Source organism: Taeniopygia guttata, chromosome 20 (genome assembly GCF_048771995.1).
Source record: "Taeniopygia guttata chromosome 20, bTaeGut7.mat, whole genome shotgun sequence".
Classification (NCBI taxonomy): domain Eukaryota; kingdom Metazoa; phylum Chordata; class Aves; order Passeriformes; family Estrildidae; genus Taeniopygia; species Taeniopygia guttata.
In genome coordinates, this window is record NC_133045.1 from 8,827,160 (window position 1) to 8,839,817 (window position 12,658).

Genomic DNA, 12,658 nt, shown 5'->3' on the forward strand with positions numbered 1-12,658 from the left:
TTTAATTTTGAAAAGAATCTGAATAAACCTGATTAATGGAAACAAAATGCCTTTTCACTCCAGCATGTTTTTAATTACCTCTTCATTTTATATTGCAACAGAGTCCAAGCACCACCTTCCTAGAAAGAGTGCCATTAAAATGCAAATGAAGACTTTGCAGAAGTTGTTAATGCGACCAAGGACACAATTTCTTAGACTTGAGCAACTCAGAATCGGCGCTGGGCGGGGGTTCCTGCTGCCACCTGCTCTTTCTGCACGCACAATTCTGTGTAGAACATGTTTTCAGCCTCTGTCACCTGTGGGTGAGGAGTATCAGAGCTGAACAAGCAAAATCCCTTTTCCACCCTAAATGCTCGCGCTGTTTTTCATGTGTCTGCCCCCCCACACCTGCAGGTATTAACCTTCTGTGCTTTGAGTCAGTCCTGAAATACAAAGGTTCAAGAGGCTGTTGAAGGTGGAGCTTTATGCCATTATATCTTGTTTTTGCATGGCATCTGCATCATACCTGCTTGTGGCTGTAACCATTCCTGCCTTTCCTCACTCCTCTGTTTGAGGCCAAGCTTCCCCTGCTACCCCAAAGCTCCTCAGGTGCAGGATGTACGCTCCCCTCCTCTCCTCCTGCCCAGGGTTTCTTCCCCAGGTCTTTGTTGGAAGAAAGCATTTCCTCCTGTGGTATTTGTTTGTGTGTCAGGCTGGGCTGACTCCCCCGGAGCAGCAGCAGCTGCTGCCCGGGCACTGCCCTGGGGAATGTTCCCAAGAGGGGGAGGGTGGCAGCAGGCCCCATTTCCCAAAGCTGTTCCACACAAAGGATTTCAGGAGACTTGAAAAGCTGCAATATTCTTTTGCCAAGCCCCCTCTCCTTTAATTAGAAGTTTGTGTTGTATTTTAGGTAAATACTGCAATAGCTCAGCACGCCCTGAGAGTTGCTTTCTCCTCATCAAGAAGGAAAGGATGTGCGTGGAAAAAGAAGAGCTTGGAGGAGAAATTGGGGTAATTGGGGTAGTTCCTGTGCTTTTTGGTGTGCAAGGGGGAGATTAGGAGTGTAATATCATGTCAAGGGTTACAGACCACGTGTTTCTAGCCCGCGTTCCCATCCATCACTACCCACTATACCACAGGTTCTACCCTGGCAGAGACTGGTGGTATCACACCCACTACTGATGGGTGGAGACTGGTGGTATCACACTACTAATGGGTTTTAGGCACTGGCACAACAGGTAAAGGTCATATTCCTGCAGCACAAGACTGCTTGGAGTTGTCCTGATATGTTCCTTTTGCTCTACCAAAGCACCCGACCCCCAGCACAGCCACGGTGGCACCACGTGCCAGTGCTCCATCCTCACTGAGTGGGCAAATTAAACACCATGGACTAGCACGTGTGCTGTTGAATTTCACTGCTTTTTCAGTGTCCCTGCATCTCTGTGCTTGCTCCCTGCACAATCTCCAAGACCTCTCCAGTGCAAATAAGTCAGCACCATCCTCCCACTGTCTCCTGCGCTGGGTATGGTGGGACCAGACCAGGGGACAACAGCAGAGGAGAGCTGGCTGGGTGCTGCATTCATACCATGTCCCATTTGCAAAAACATGGGATTTTGTGGTTGGAAAAGACCTCCAAGATTATCAAGTCCAAACGTTAATGCAGCTCTACCAAACTCACCACTAAACTATGTTCTCACATGCCACATCTGTATGTTTTTTGAACACTTCCAGGGACGGCAATTCCACCACTTCCCTTGGCAGAAATTCCAAAAAATTTGCCAATATGGGCAAAGAAATTCCTGGCCAGAAATGCCAAATCATCAGATGTCCTGAGCATTCTCATTTCAGCTCCTCTCTCCAGCTCTCTTCTACTTCATGTTCATTGCAGTTGTAGGAGATTCTACATTTGATAAACTGAAATTATTTCCTGTGTGTCCTTGTCATGCAGGCAGTTTGGGAACAGATTGACAAAATCTAAATGGCCTAACTACTGTTTTTTCCTCTACTAAAACATTGTAGAAATAGATGTTCTGCAGCAATCTGAGGTAATCTGTGATCTCTGATCTCTGCTCTCAGTGATCCCAGTTTTGTTTCCATGTTCTGTACAAGGTAGACTTGGCTCTCCATCACCAAACCCTGCTCTTCCCTAGGTACAGCAGGAGAAAAGCCATTTTGCAGAGCTCTGCTTCTGCCCTTCACAGCATCTCTGAATCCCTGGAAATCCCGGGACCATCAGCTTTGTGCACCGCATGGAGAGCAGCTGGCAGATGTCAGAGGAAAGGGTTAAAGGACCCACATTCCTGTCCCCACTGCCCTGACCAAAGGTCAGGGGTTCCTTAGGTGAAGGAAAGGAGGGAGGTGGTGCAGCCCTGACCAGGTCATTTGAGGAGTAAACCACATCTGAGGGGAGCTAATGAAGCAGCATTTGTCTCTCTCACAGGCTCATACTCCCGGTCTGTGCCGGGCAAGTCGGAATTCCTTCTCTAGTGGGAGTGAAGATGTTGATTGTATTTTTTCCATGATGTGTATTGAGGCATTTGCTAGGTTGTGGGAGTAAACACTTGGGGGAATTCTCCATGAGCTAGCAAGGGCAAGTCACAAGCCTACTAAATATGGTGAGTGAAGATTACAAAAAAACCCTGGAGAATAAACCTCCCTCTTTCCACCCCATCTCCCCACCACCACCACCCCCGCAGATTTGTTCTCATTATCGTGTGCTGTGTCTCACTGCTGGCTGGGTAAACCTGCTGCCATTTGTGCTGATTTAGTTTTGTTTTCTGCACCCAAGGGCAGCGCTGGGGTGGTCCTTCATGGCTCCACCACGCACTGAGACACGTAGGACAGTCCTGCTGGAGCAGAGACACCAGATACTCAACGGGGGGGAACAGCAGGAAATGCTCTCAGGTCTGTAAATACTTGAGGGGGTGAGAGATGATGGTCATGTACAAAATATTTGACCAAACACATCCCACTGACCTCCTTTGGTGCTGCTCTTGAAAAGGATTGGCCAGAGTCAAATGGTTGATCTTTAATGCTCCAAAAATACATTCCCTTTCAAAGCTTCTCAAGTAGAGAAGCATCCAGGCTGTCAAATTCAGTTCCACACTCACAGTTTCTTGTGGCCTGGGTGAGCTCAGCTCTTGGGCATCCATTTAGGTTCCCCCAAGGCTGCAGGTGATGATAAAGATGAAGGATGCTGGGGCCATGGCAGGGGGTGTGCAGGAGGGTGCAACAAGCTCTGTTCCCACCTTCTCCTACCTGCTCCACCTCCACTGTCCTTGACTTGCTGCTCTGTCTCTGTCTCATCCTTCTCTGTTCCCCTCTGCCCAGCAGCAGCCAAACACTGATTCTTGTGGTCCTCTCTGGGAGCCTGGAGCCAACCTGGACCCCTAAAGTCCCACCTAGAAGCCACAGGCCATTTGTGTGTTGGTTGGAGCTCAAGAGAACCTGTGCCCTGCTGACACCACCCTCCTCCTGCAATAAGGATCTCCACTTTGCTTTCTCTCAGCTTGGGAACTCCTCAGAGTTGTTTACTTCTGTATTTTGCATCACAGTGCTCTGGTACTTCATTCCTTCCCAGGTTTCCTCCTATCCCAGGTATGGATCAGGAGCAGCTCACTGCTGTGCACTTTGGACAGTGCTCTTTAACCAGATCTTCTCCTTCTGCCGCTTTTTGCAGACTGTCACCTCTGCACATCTGGGAAATGTCGGGGCTTGGGCCAGGCTTTGTCCTGATGTCAACAGCAAAATGTCAGCACATTCAGAATACATTTTGATTCTTTGTCCTCCACTATCACCCTCCCTTACTCCTGCAACCTTTCCTGCTCATTATCAGGGGCTCACAGCATTCCTTTAGAAACAGAAAACACGTTTTCAGGAGACAGAAGCAGGGACATCTCCATGGTCCCACATCCTTAAAGGTCTCTCAGTCAAGCCCAACCCTCTTTACCACAACACCTACAAACCCAGAGTATAAGAGAGATTTCACTGAAATAGATCCCTCTGTTTGCAAAGATTTGGTTTTCTTCAGAACCCAAGGAAATTGCAGGGCTGCATGCAAATCCTTGGCTCAGCGTGAGCCATGAAAGCGGTGCGTGTCATGGAGCTGTGCTGGCAGCAGGCAGAGGCAACAGTTTGAAAAAAATATAAAAAATATATATAACTCCTGGAGTTTGGGAAGTGTGGTTTGGGGTTTCGGCAGGCAATTGCTGGTTCTCCTAACAACTCAGGCCACAGCCAGGGTTTAGCTGGGTTAAACACTGAGTCAAGCTTTGCCCTAGTTAATGTGGAGCTTGGGATGACACTCCACTCTGGGAGCATTAACCCACCTCCATTCCCAACCTCCTCAGCTCAGAGGGTGGGGAGAGCTTGTTTTCCTTTTGCTCCTGCCCTGATGCTTCCTTTTGGTTTTACCTCCGGTGTCCTGAATTTGCTCAGGCATCTCCAATTTCAGGGTTCCCTGCAGGGCTGTGCTGGAGCTGAACTGCAGGGTGTGAGGAGCAGCACATCTCTGCTTGCTTCCCATTCTAAAATAATAACAAGAAAAATCAGGAGGATTCTGGCAAAACATTCACAAAACGCTCTTAAGTAAATAAGAAGGGTTTTGCAAGATATTTGAATTTACATTAAATTGCTTGTCAGGAGGAGTGATGAGGGTGTCAATAATTAGTTTATATTTGGAGCTGTTCAAAGGCTGTTAATGGCATTTTGCCCCCTTCTGTGAGCACCCACCTGGTTCCTGCACACCTGAGTAATGCCAGTGGCCATACATCACACTGCTCAGCATCTTCCTGTGTGATGCCCTCTCCTCCCACCATTCCCAACGGGAAAGTAGCTCATTGAAGTGCCTAAACCCTCTTGTTGTAAATTTAGGTGGCACATTTAGGTGATGGGTGTCCACCATGGGCACTTCATTATTGTCTCCATGCCCTTCCCTGGCTTTCTCCTGGCTCATCCCAGCTTTTCCCAGAGAAACCTGGCTGGCTGATGTGACCCGTAGGCGAAATCCCGGTGCTGCCAAGCCCTGGGGAGAACTCGGCCGCTGTTCCCAGGCTTCAGTTCCCGCAGGATTTCCTATCTGGGCAGAGCCGGGGTCAGCAGGGAGGGGTCCGGCCAAGCACCCCGCAGCCCCCAGCCCTGGCCCTGCTGCAGGAAGCTCTGCCGGGAGCACGGGGTGGAGTGGGGGAAAGGAGGGGAGAGGAGGAAAATGGGGAGTCACAAGGGGAGCCGCCAGATAAGGCTGGGCTGGAAACGCTGGGCGGATGCAGCTCCGGGCCGGGGCTCGGACCTGCGCCCCGGTCACTTCCCTCGTGCCGCCCAGCCAGAGCTGTTACAGGAGCCCAGGGATGAAATTCCAGCCAGGGAGATCCAGCACCTGAGCTGGCTCCAGCAACACGTGGCCAACAGGCAGCGGAAAATCCCTCCCAGAGCCAGCTGCCCTGGGGAAGATGTTTCCTCTTCTCCGTCAGGCAGGGCAGGCCACAGCATCGCCCGGGCCCATGGCTGGGGGTATCGGCCTGGCGGTGTGGGGGTCCGGGGCAGGCAGGGCTCAGTGCCACCCAGTGTCGGTGAGCCCTGGAGCCTGGCCCAGCTGGAGCTGTGCTGCTGGGCCCAGCACCGAGCAGAGGCAGAACCATCACCGGCCCCAAAGCCCAGGAGAGCCCCTGATCTCTGGGAAGTAGCACAGGGATGTGGGCAAAGAAGACAAAGAAGACAGATGCTTTCTTTATTTTCTTTCCCCCTGGATTTAGTAGTTCCAACCCCTTCCAAAAATGTCTATGCTCTCTTCTCAGCTCTTTTCTAAAGCCAACCCACTCATTTTTATTATCCCTCCAGGAGTTTGTTCCCTGTAATACATTATCTGCTCCCTCATTGTCACATCCTGCTGGACCCAGCATCAGTTCAAGCAGCCCTGTTGTGCTTCCTTTCTGTTTTGCTCACATCCCACTCCATCCTTGCTTTTCCCAGAGAAGGGAGTGCTGGAGCTGCTGGTGTAACCTCCCCTAGAACCTGCAGCCACATCCTAGCACCACACTCCCTCATTTCCAACCTCCAAGGGGTGAGGGGAGCAGAGCTGCCCCCAGAGATGGGTTCTTGGTCCCATCAGTGTCATGCAAATCCCCAGGTAGTGTGGGAACAGTGTGATCCTGAAAACCCCTGACACCTCACAGACTGGGCTGAGGGATGTGGGGAGTTGGGGGACCTGGATGGGTCCTGTCTGTGTCAGGCTGGAACCCCAAACCCCAACCCTGCTCTTTTCCTAGCTCAGGCTTGCCTCAGGGAGCACCAGAGGAGTGTGGGTTTGGTTTAATCTGCAGGGAGATCTTCACACCTTCCTTTGCTCTTTTCCTTGCCAGCCCCTCCACCTGCCAGTGCGGCACCACGGCGGGGGCAGTGCCCATCTGGTGGCAATTGCGGGTTTTTTGAAATGTTTCCCCTCCTTCCCTCTCCCTCCTCCATCCTCTGCTCCTCCTCTTCTCACCCTTTTCTTTCTCCATGTGTTTCTTGCTGGTGCAGCATGGACGGAGCTCAGTGGGATGAGGGAGGATGGGGAGACGCTGTGCCCTGTGCCAGTGGGGAATTGACCCCCAGAGCTGCAGCGAGTGCAGATCACAGCAAGAGCCAGTCCCAGCCTTGCACACGCGTGTGCAATCCCTGCTGTGCTGCCTGGGGCTGGAGGCGTCCCTCCAAAGGACGGGGTTACGGCAGCAGAGGCTGCCTGGGCTCTGCGGGGTTAGCGGGGGTACAGCCTGCATCCGTGCAGATGCAGCGTGTTTATTCTCACCAGATAGTTTGATGGCTTTATCTGATCACAGGTTTTCCTGAGGAAGGAAGGGTGAGTCTGAGTCACTTGAAAATGGGGGCCCTTCATCTCTGGGTATGACTGGTGGGGCCATGGATCTCAGCAGAGCCCCAGGGCAAGGTTTGCTCCGTGGCTCTGCTGGGTGGGCAATGCCATGGTCAGTAATGGATGTAAATCCAGTGTGAGCAGCCGTGGGTGTCAGAGAAAGCACCCAGGACTCAATGCCACCGAGGGAAGAGCAAGATCATTTACTGTGTCTGTGGTGAGAGAGGAGGGAGCTGCTGACACGGTGCCCCTGGTGCAGAAAACACCATCACAAGCAAATTGAAAGCAAGAGATAAAATCTGGCAGCAATTGATAAATTCAAGGGAGAGACAGGTTCATGCCCTCCTGGAAGAAAACCCAGATAATTAAACTCCCTTGTTCTGTTAATGCCTTCTGTGAGGGGCTGGAGGAACCAGCCATGGGAAAGTCATGGCTGCTGCTGGAGAGCTGGAAGGCAAAGGTGTGCTGGGGGAGTGCTGGGAGATGGAGAAACAGAGTGGGTGGAAGCAGCTCCAGCTCCTTAAATCCAGGGAGCTGGGCTGGGGGCTGCAGCAAGCTGGAGCTGTCCTCTGCTCCCCGACCCACCCACACACCAGCATCCTTCCCAGCTGCCTCTGTGCCTGAGAAAACAAATGGATTTTCCACGAAGCGCCCTCAGAGCCGTCACACTCGGCATTTTGTGGAAACCGGGGGTTTCAAGCCTTCCTGAGCCCAGCCAGGCTCCGGAGAGGGGAGCGGAGCAGGCGATGCTGAGCTGCTGAATGCACACAGAGCCAGGCCCCTGGGGTCCAGAATTAATAGGACAGAGCAGGGGCTGTTCCCTGCATGTTTTATTTATGGGAATCAGGCCAGTGAAGTTCCCTCAGCTCACCGAAATAGTCACATCGCCTCTGCTTTGCGCTGCCCACAGCCGTGACCTTGATAAATGGGTCAGTGTCCTGCCCCTTCTGCGTGCCTGAGGGGGTGTTTGCTGCATGGGGGGAGCTTGGGCTCCCTCCTCAGACCCCAAAACTGTGTCCAAGGGTGCTCCTGCTATGGGCAGGATGCCTGTGCTGCCTGCAGTGCTGGCTCTGCCTGCAGCAGGAGCAACCCGTGAGAAAGGACCCACGGGAACTCCACCGAAAATCCCCCAAACACCAAGTGAGATCTGGGCACCCCCCTTCTGAGAACAGTGCATGCCCAGAGCCGTGTCCCCAGCACCGGGGTGACATCAGCTTCTTGCACAAAGTGGAGCCCCAGGGCAGTGCCTGGTGGCAGAGATGGAGACCCCAAAACAGGAAGCAAAAGTGGGGCTCTACTTGCTTTCTGTATTTTTACTTAACCTGAGTTTATTAGCTGTTTCCTGATCCAGATCACAGTTGTCACCTCACCACGTTCACCACCACAGTGACATCTCTGCCAGTCCCATTTGGCAGCTCCGAGGCCACCAGAGCATCCCTGAAGTGGTACCCAGGAGGGAAGGATGCTGATCCCGGGATCTGATTGCTCGGGTGTGATGGCCAAAGGGCGCTCCCGATGTCTGTGTTTGGTAACCATGGAGCGAGGTGCCTTTCCCAGGGCTGCCGGTGAGTCAGTGGCGGGGCCGGGAGCAGCCTGGTTCCTCTCCCCACCCTCGGCCCCAGCACAGCATCTCCCTCCCCACTTCCTTCCCTTGCTGATAATTAGCCCTCAGCTTTGCGGTTCCCGGTGATTTCTCCCAGCGTGGCATTTCCCCATTTGGGTGCTGGGAGGGAGACGTGAGCCCCACACCCACTCTAGTTCCCACCACGGGAAATGACCATGGGTGGCCCCAGGAGTGGGGAACTAGGGAGGCGTTTCCCGAAAATCCCATGGCCAGGAGCAGTCCAGGCCAAGGCACAGCAGTGCCCTTTGCTGGCAGGAAATCCTGCCCAGTGTTTAAAGCCCAAGGGGTCCGTGGGGCATCTCAGCAGCTCCAGGCTCAGCCCAGGGCAGCAATGGTGGGTGCAGACAGGGAATCCTATGCCACATCCTGCTCCAGTGGGATCAGCAGTCGGGGGAGGCTGCACACCCACCCCACGTTTGCTCGGAAAGAAGGGCAGCTGCCAGCACAGCCAGTCCCTGGGGAGGGCATGTGGGGACAGGGCCATGTAGAGCCTGTCAAGGACCTTTGTGTGGCTGCCACCATCCAAGGCTGATAAAAGGCTCTGGACACTCTTCCTGCTGCCTCCAAACCCACAGCCCCACCCTGACCCTGACCTCTGCTGCTCTAGGTCCTTCACAACTCAGGGTCCCTCGTGGCGCCAGGACCCCGGGGCTCGGCTGAGGCTCGGGCAGCGTGGCAGGATGCCATTTTGTTAGTGGCTGACTCAGATCACTTGCCCTGGCCCCGATGTGGGGGTTTGCCATACAACCCCTTCTCCATCCCAAGGAGAGGTTTGCTGTCCTGCTGTGTGTGGGGGGTTCTCTTTTGGAAGGGCACAAACCTGGAAGCATTGTGGAGATGTTTGTCCAGGGGGAGGGATTTCTCCTTCTCTGCATATTCCTCCCCAAGGATTTTAGAGGCTTTACCCAGAGGTCCGTGTCCTCCAGCAGCATCTCAGGGGCTGGCAGTGAAATCAATAATAAAAATGATGCTCAGCTCCTGTACAGAGCATTACGTCTTCAAAGCCCTTTGCTGGCATAAACTCATTAACGGCGAAGAATCGAATTCTTCATCACACAGGTCCCAGGGATGCAGATCTGGGGGGCGATGGACTGGAACATATTTGTAATAAGAAATCGCTGCTGTCGGTGGCCCCGTGCAGGAGGGCCCCGAGGAGCCGGCAGGAGCAGATGGAGAAGGGAGGGCTGAGATGGAAACGGTGCCCAGGGTGGGCTGGCAGCATCCTGGCAGAGGAGCTGCTTCCCCTCCTCATGGCAGCCGGTGGGCCAGGGTCTGGGAGTCGGTCTCCTGTGCTCCCCACAGCCCCCCGGCCTCCCAATGCAAGAGGAAATGAGTCTGGCATCATCTCTGCAGCTCTGCCTCCCTTTGGGAGCATCCCACCCCTGTTGAGCCCCTTTGTGCCATTCCCAGTGGAGCACCCCACTCTTCTCCAGCCCTGGCTGCCTACCCTAAAACACTTGTTTAACACCAGCCAAGCCAGGATTAATGGAAAACTGGGGATGCTTATCCTGGTTGGACTGCAGGGATGGGGTGGGCAGGGGGAAGGTGGGGAGGTGAGTGGGGGTTGCAGTGTCTGTCTGTGCTGAGTGACTCAGAGCTGCCGTACTGGCCTGGGGCACAGTGGGGCTGGAGGGACAGGGTGACCCCCTGGAATACATCCAGAGTGGCTTTTTTTGAGGCACTGGCAGCCCAGGCAGGCTCCCAGCCTGGCCAGCACGTCCCAGCTGGTCTCTCACCCCACCCCATGTCCTTGGGTTGGGACCCCCAGAGACCCCTGCACGCACTGCACTGCCCGCTCAGCCCATCCCACCCGGACAGGAGATGCCTGCTGGGGAGAGACTTCATCCAGGGTATCCCGCGGGACTCGGGGCGCGCTCCCACCCGCGGCCGTGGCCTCTTGCCCAGGGCAGGGTGTGGAACCACAGATTCTATTTCTGTTTTTCTCCCTGGGAGGTGCTGCAGGAGGGAGGACGGGAACACCCTGACCTGGTCCCCGAGGTCCTTGAGGTCCTGTCTTTGGAATAGGTCATACACACCCATGCCCAGGGGATGGCTGTGCTGGGAACGGGGAGGGGAGGGATGTCCTGTACCTCTCCACTTCCCTATCCCTCCTCCCTGCGGTCGGTTCCCTCCCCATCCCCGTCCCTGGAGGGACCAAGCCCCTACCGCACTGAGTGGGAGACTCCTCGGTGCGGGGGATTGCGGGATGCAGGGGCACAGAGGGATGCGGGGACATGGAGAGATGCGGAGGCCGAGCTCATCCAGGGTTACCTTGGAAACGGCACCCGAGCCACACATCCCTGTCACCACTGAGGGACTGAGCCACTGCGGTGGCGAGGCCAAACCCCACTCGCCGGCTTAGGGTGACAGCAGGAGTGGTGGGAAGCGTGTCCCCCAGTCCCGCTCGATGGCTGGTGCCAGGCAGGGGCAGAGGTGGCTGCAAAGGGGGCTGTGTTCTCTCCCAGGGCAGGGGGGCATCGCCCAGCCCTGAGCAGGGAGAAAAGCCCCTGCAAGGGTGGCTGTTGGCCAGCGTTCCTCCTGGCAGCTGGATCCCTCCCCGGCAGCCGGATCCTTCCCTGGCAGCCGAATCCGTCCCTGGCAGCCGGATCCCTCCTGCAGGACAGGCACTCCCCGCAAAGATGGAGCTTTAAATAAATAACGAGCTGCCGACATCTCCCGGCTCCGCTGGCAGCGCCACGCTGGGAGCCCTCCCTGGCAGCCCCCGCACTCCGGAACACGGCGGGAATGGGGACAGCTCTGCTGGGAGCGCGGCCCGGGGGGTGGGAATGATCGAGGGAAAAGGGCTGGCGGGGCCCTGGGATGTCCCTGGCGGGGTCAGCGCCGGCTGATGGCTCTGCCAGCCCTCTCCGTAAAGCTTGCTGTGATGGAGCATCACAGCCTTGCTTTGGGAATGGGATTTCATCAGTGAGGGCTCGGCTGGGGGAGAAGCGCTTGGTGCTTCCTGGGACGCCGTGATGGATATGGGGATGTGGCAATGCGGGAAGGATGCGGGAACGCGGGCAGGGTGTGGGGACGAGGGAGGGATGCGGGAATGCAGGCAGGGCACAGGCGGGGCAGCGGGGATGTGACCCATCGGTTTTTCCCTGCTGGAAGATGCTTCCTTGCAAAGCGGTCTGCAGGGTGGAGCGTTCCAGAAGGCTCTGCCGGCCGGGGGAGGCAGGCTGGGTGCGGGCAGGGTTCAGGCAGGGGCCAGGCAGCACAGGCAGCGCGGGGAGGGACCGGCCGGCGAGCCAGGGAGCCTGGCAGGGCAGCGCAGGCTGCAATTAGCCGAGGAGAGACGGCAGGATCCTGCCTCAATTAGAGCCTCCATCCCCGGCCGGCGGGCAGGAGCTGTGCCCGCGGGCAGCAGTCCTGGCACCCCGCGCTGCCGGCACCGGGCATCGCCCTCGGGCTGCGGAGGGGACACGGGGTGGTGTGGCCGAGCTGGGGGCTGCCAGAGGGGAGCGGGGACAAATTCTGCTCCAAAAGCAGCTGAGAGGAAGGAAGAAGCAGCTAAAATAAGCAGGTGGGTGGACAGGGAGGAAACGATAGTGAGGCTGATAAGGAATGGGCTGGGGAAGGGGGACAAGAACCAAAAAGTCCCCAGGAAACGGGAACTGGTCCCTCTGGGAAGCAGAGGGAGGTCACGGCACAGGAGGGGGTCCTGCGCTCCCGGAGAGTGGGTGTGCAGGCGAGGGATGGACAGAACGCTTCAGCAACATGGGAAGTGCCAGCCCCGTCCCGGCATCCTGCTTTAGGCAGGGGGCAACGGGAGGCAGACGCAGACAGAGGCACCCTGAGCATCCTCGGAGGGTGGGTGAGATCCCCTGGAGCGAAATGCCGGGAGGAGCAGAGCAGCGCAGAGCTCTGAGTGGTTTGTGTGCAGACAGCTGCCACCTCCACTCCCGGCATGGCCATGAAGGCTCATGGAGGGGGACAGAGACCAAACCAAGTGCCCAGCACTCCAGGAGAGGTTTGGGATGGGCCCAAGGGGAAAGAGGCAGGGAATGGTGGCAAGCAAATTCCTCCCTCAGCGTGGCACTTCCCCTCCCTCTCTGCCTGCTGGCTGCCAGCATCCCAGGGCTCCCGCAGCACCCTGGGGACCTCCACAGCATCCCACCTGTCCTCTGTATGTCACAGGTGGGAAGGATGGTGTCAGGAAAAGTGTGGGGACATGGGGCTGGTGTTAGGACAAACCCAGGGATTTG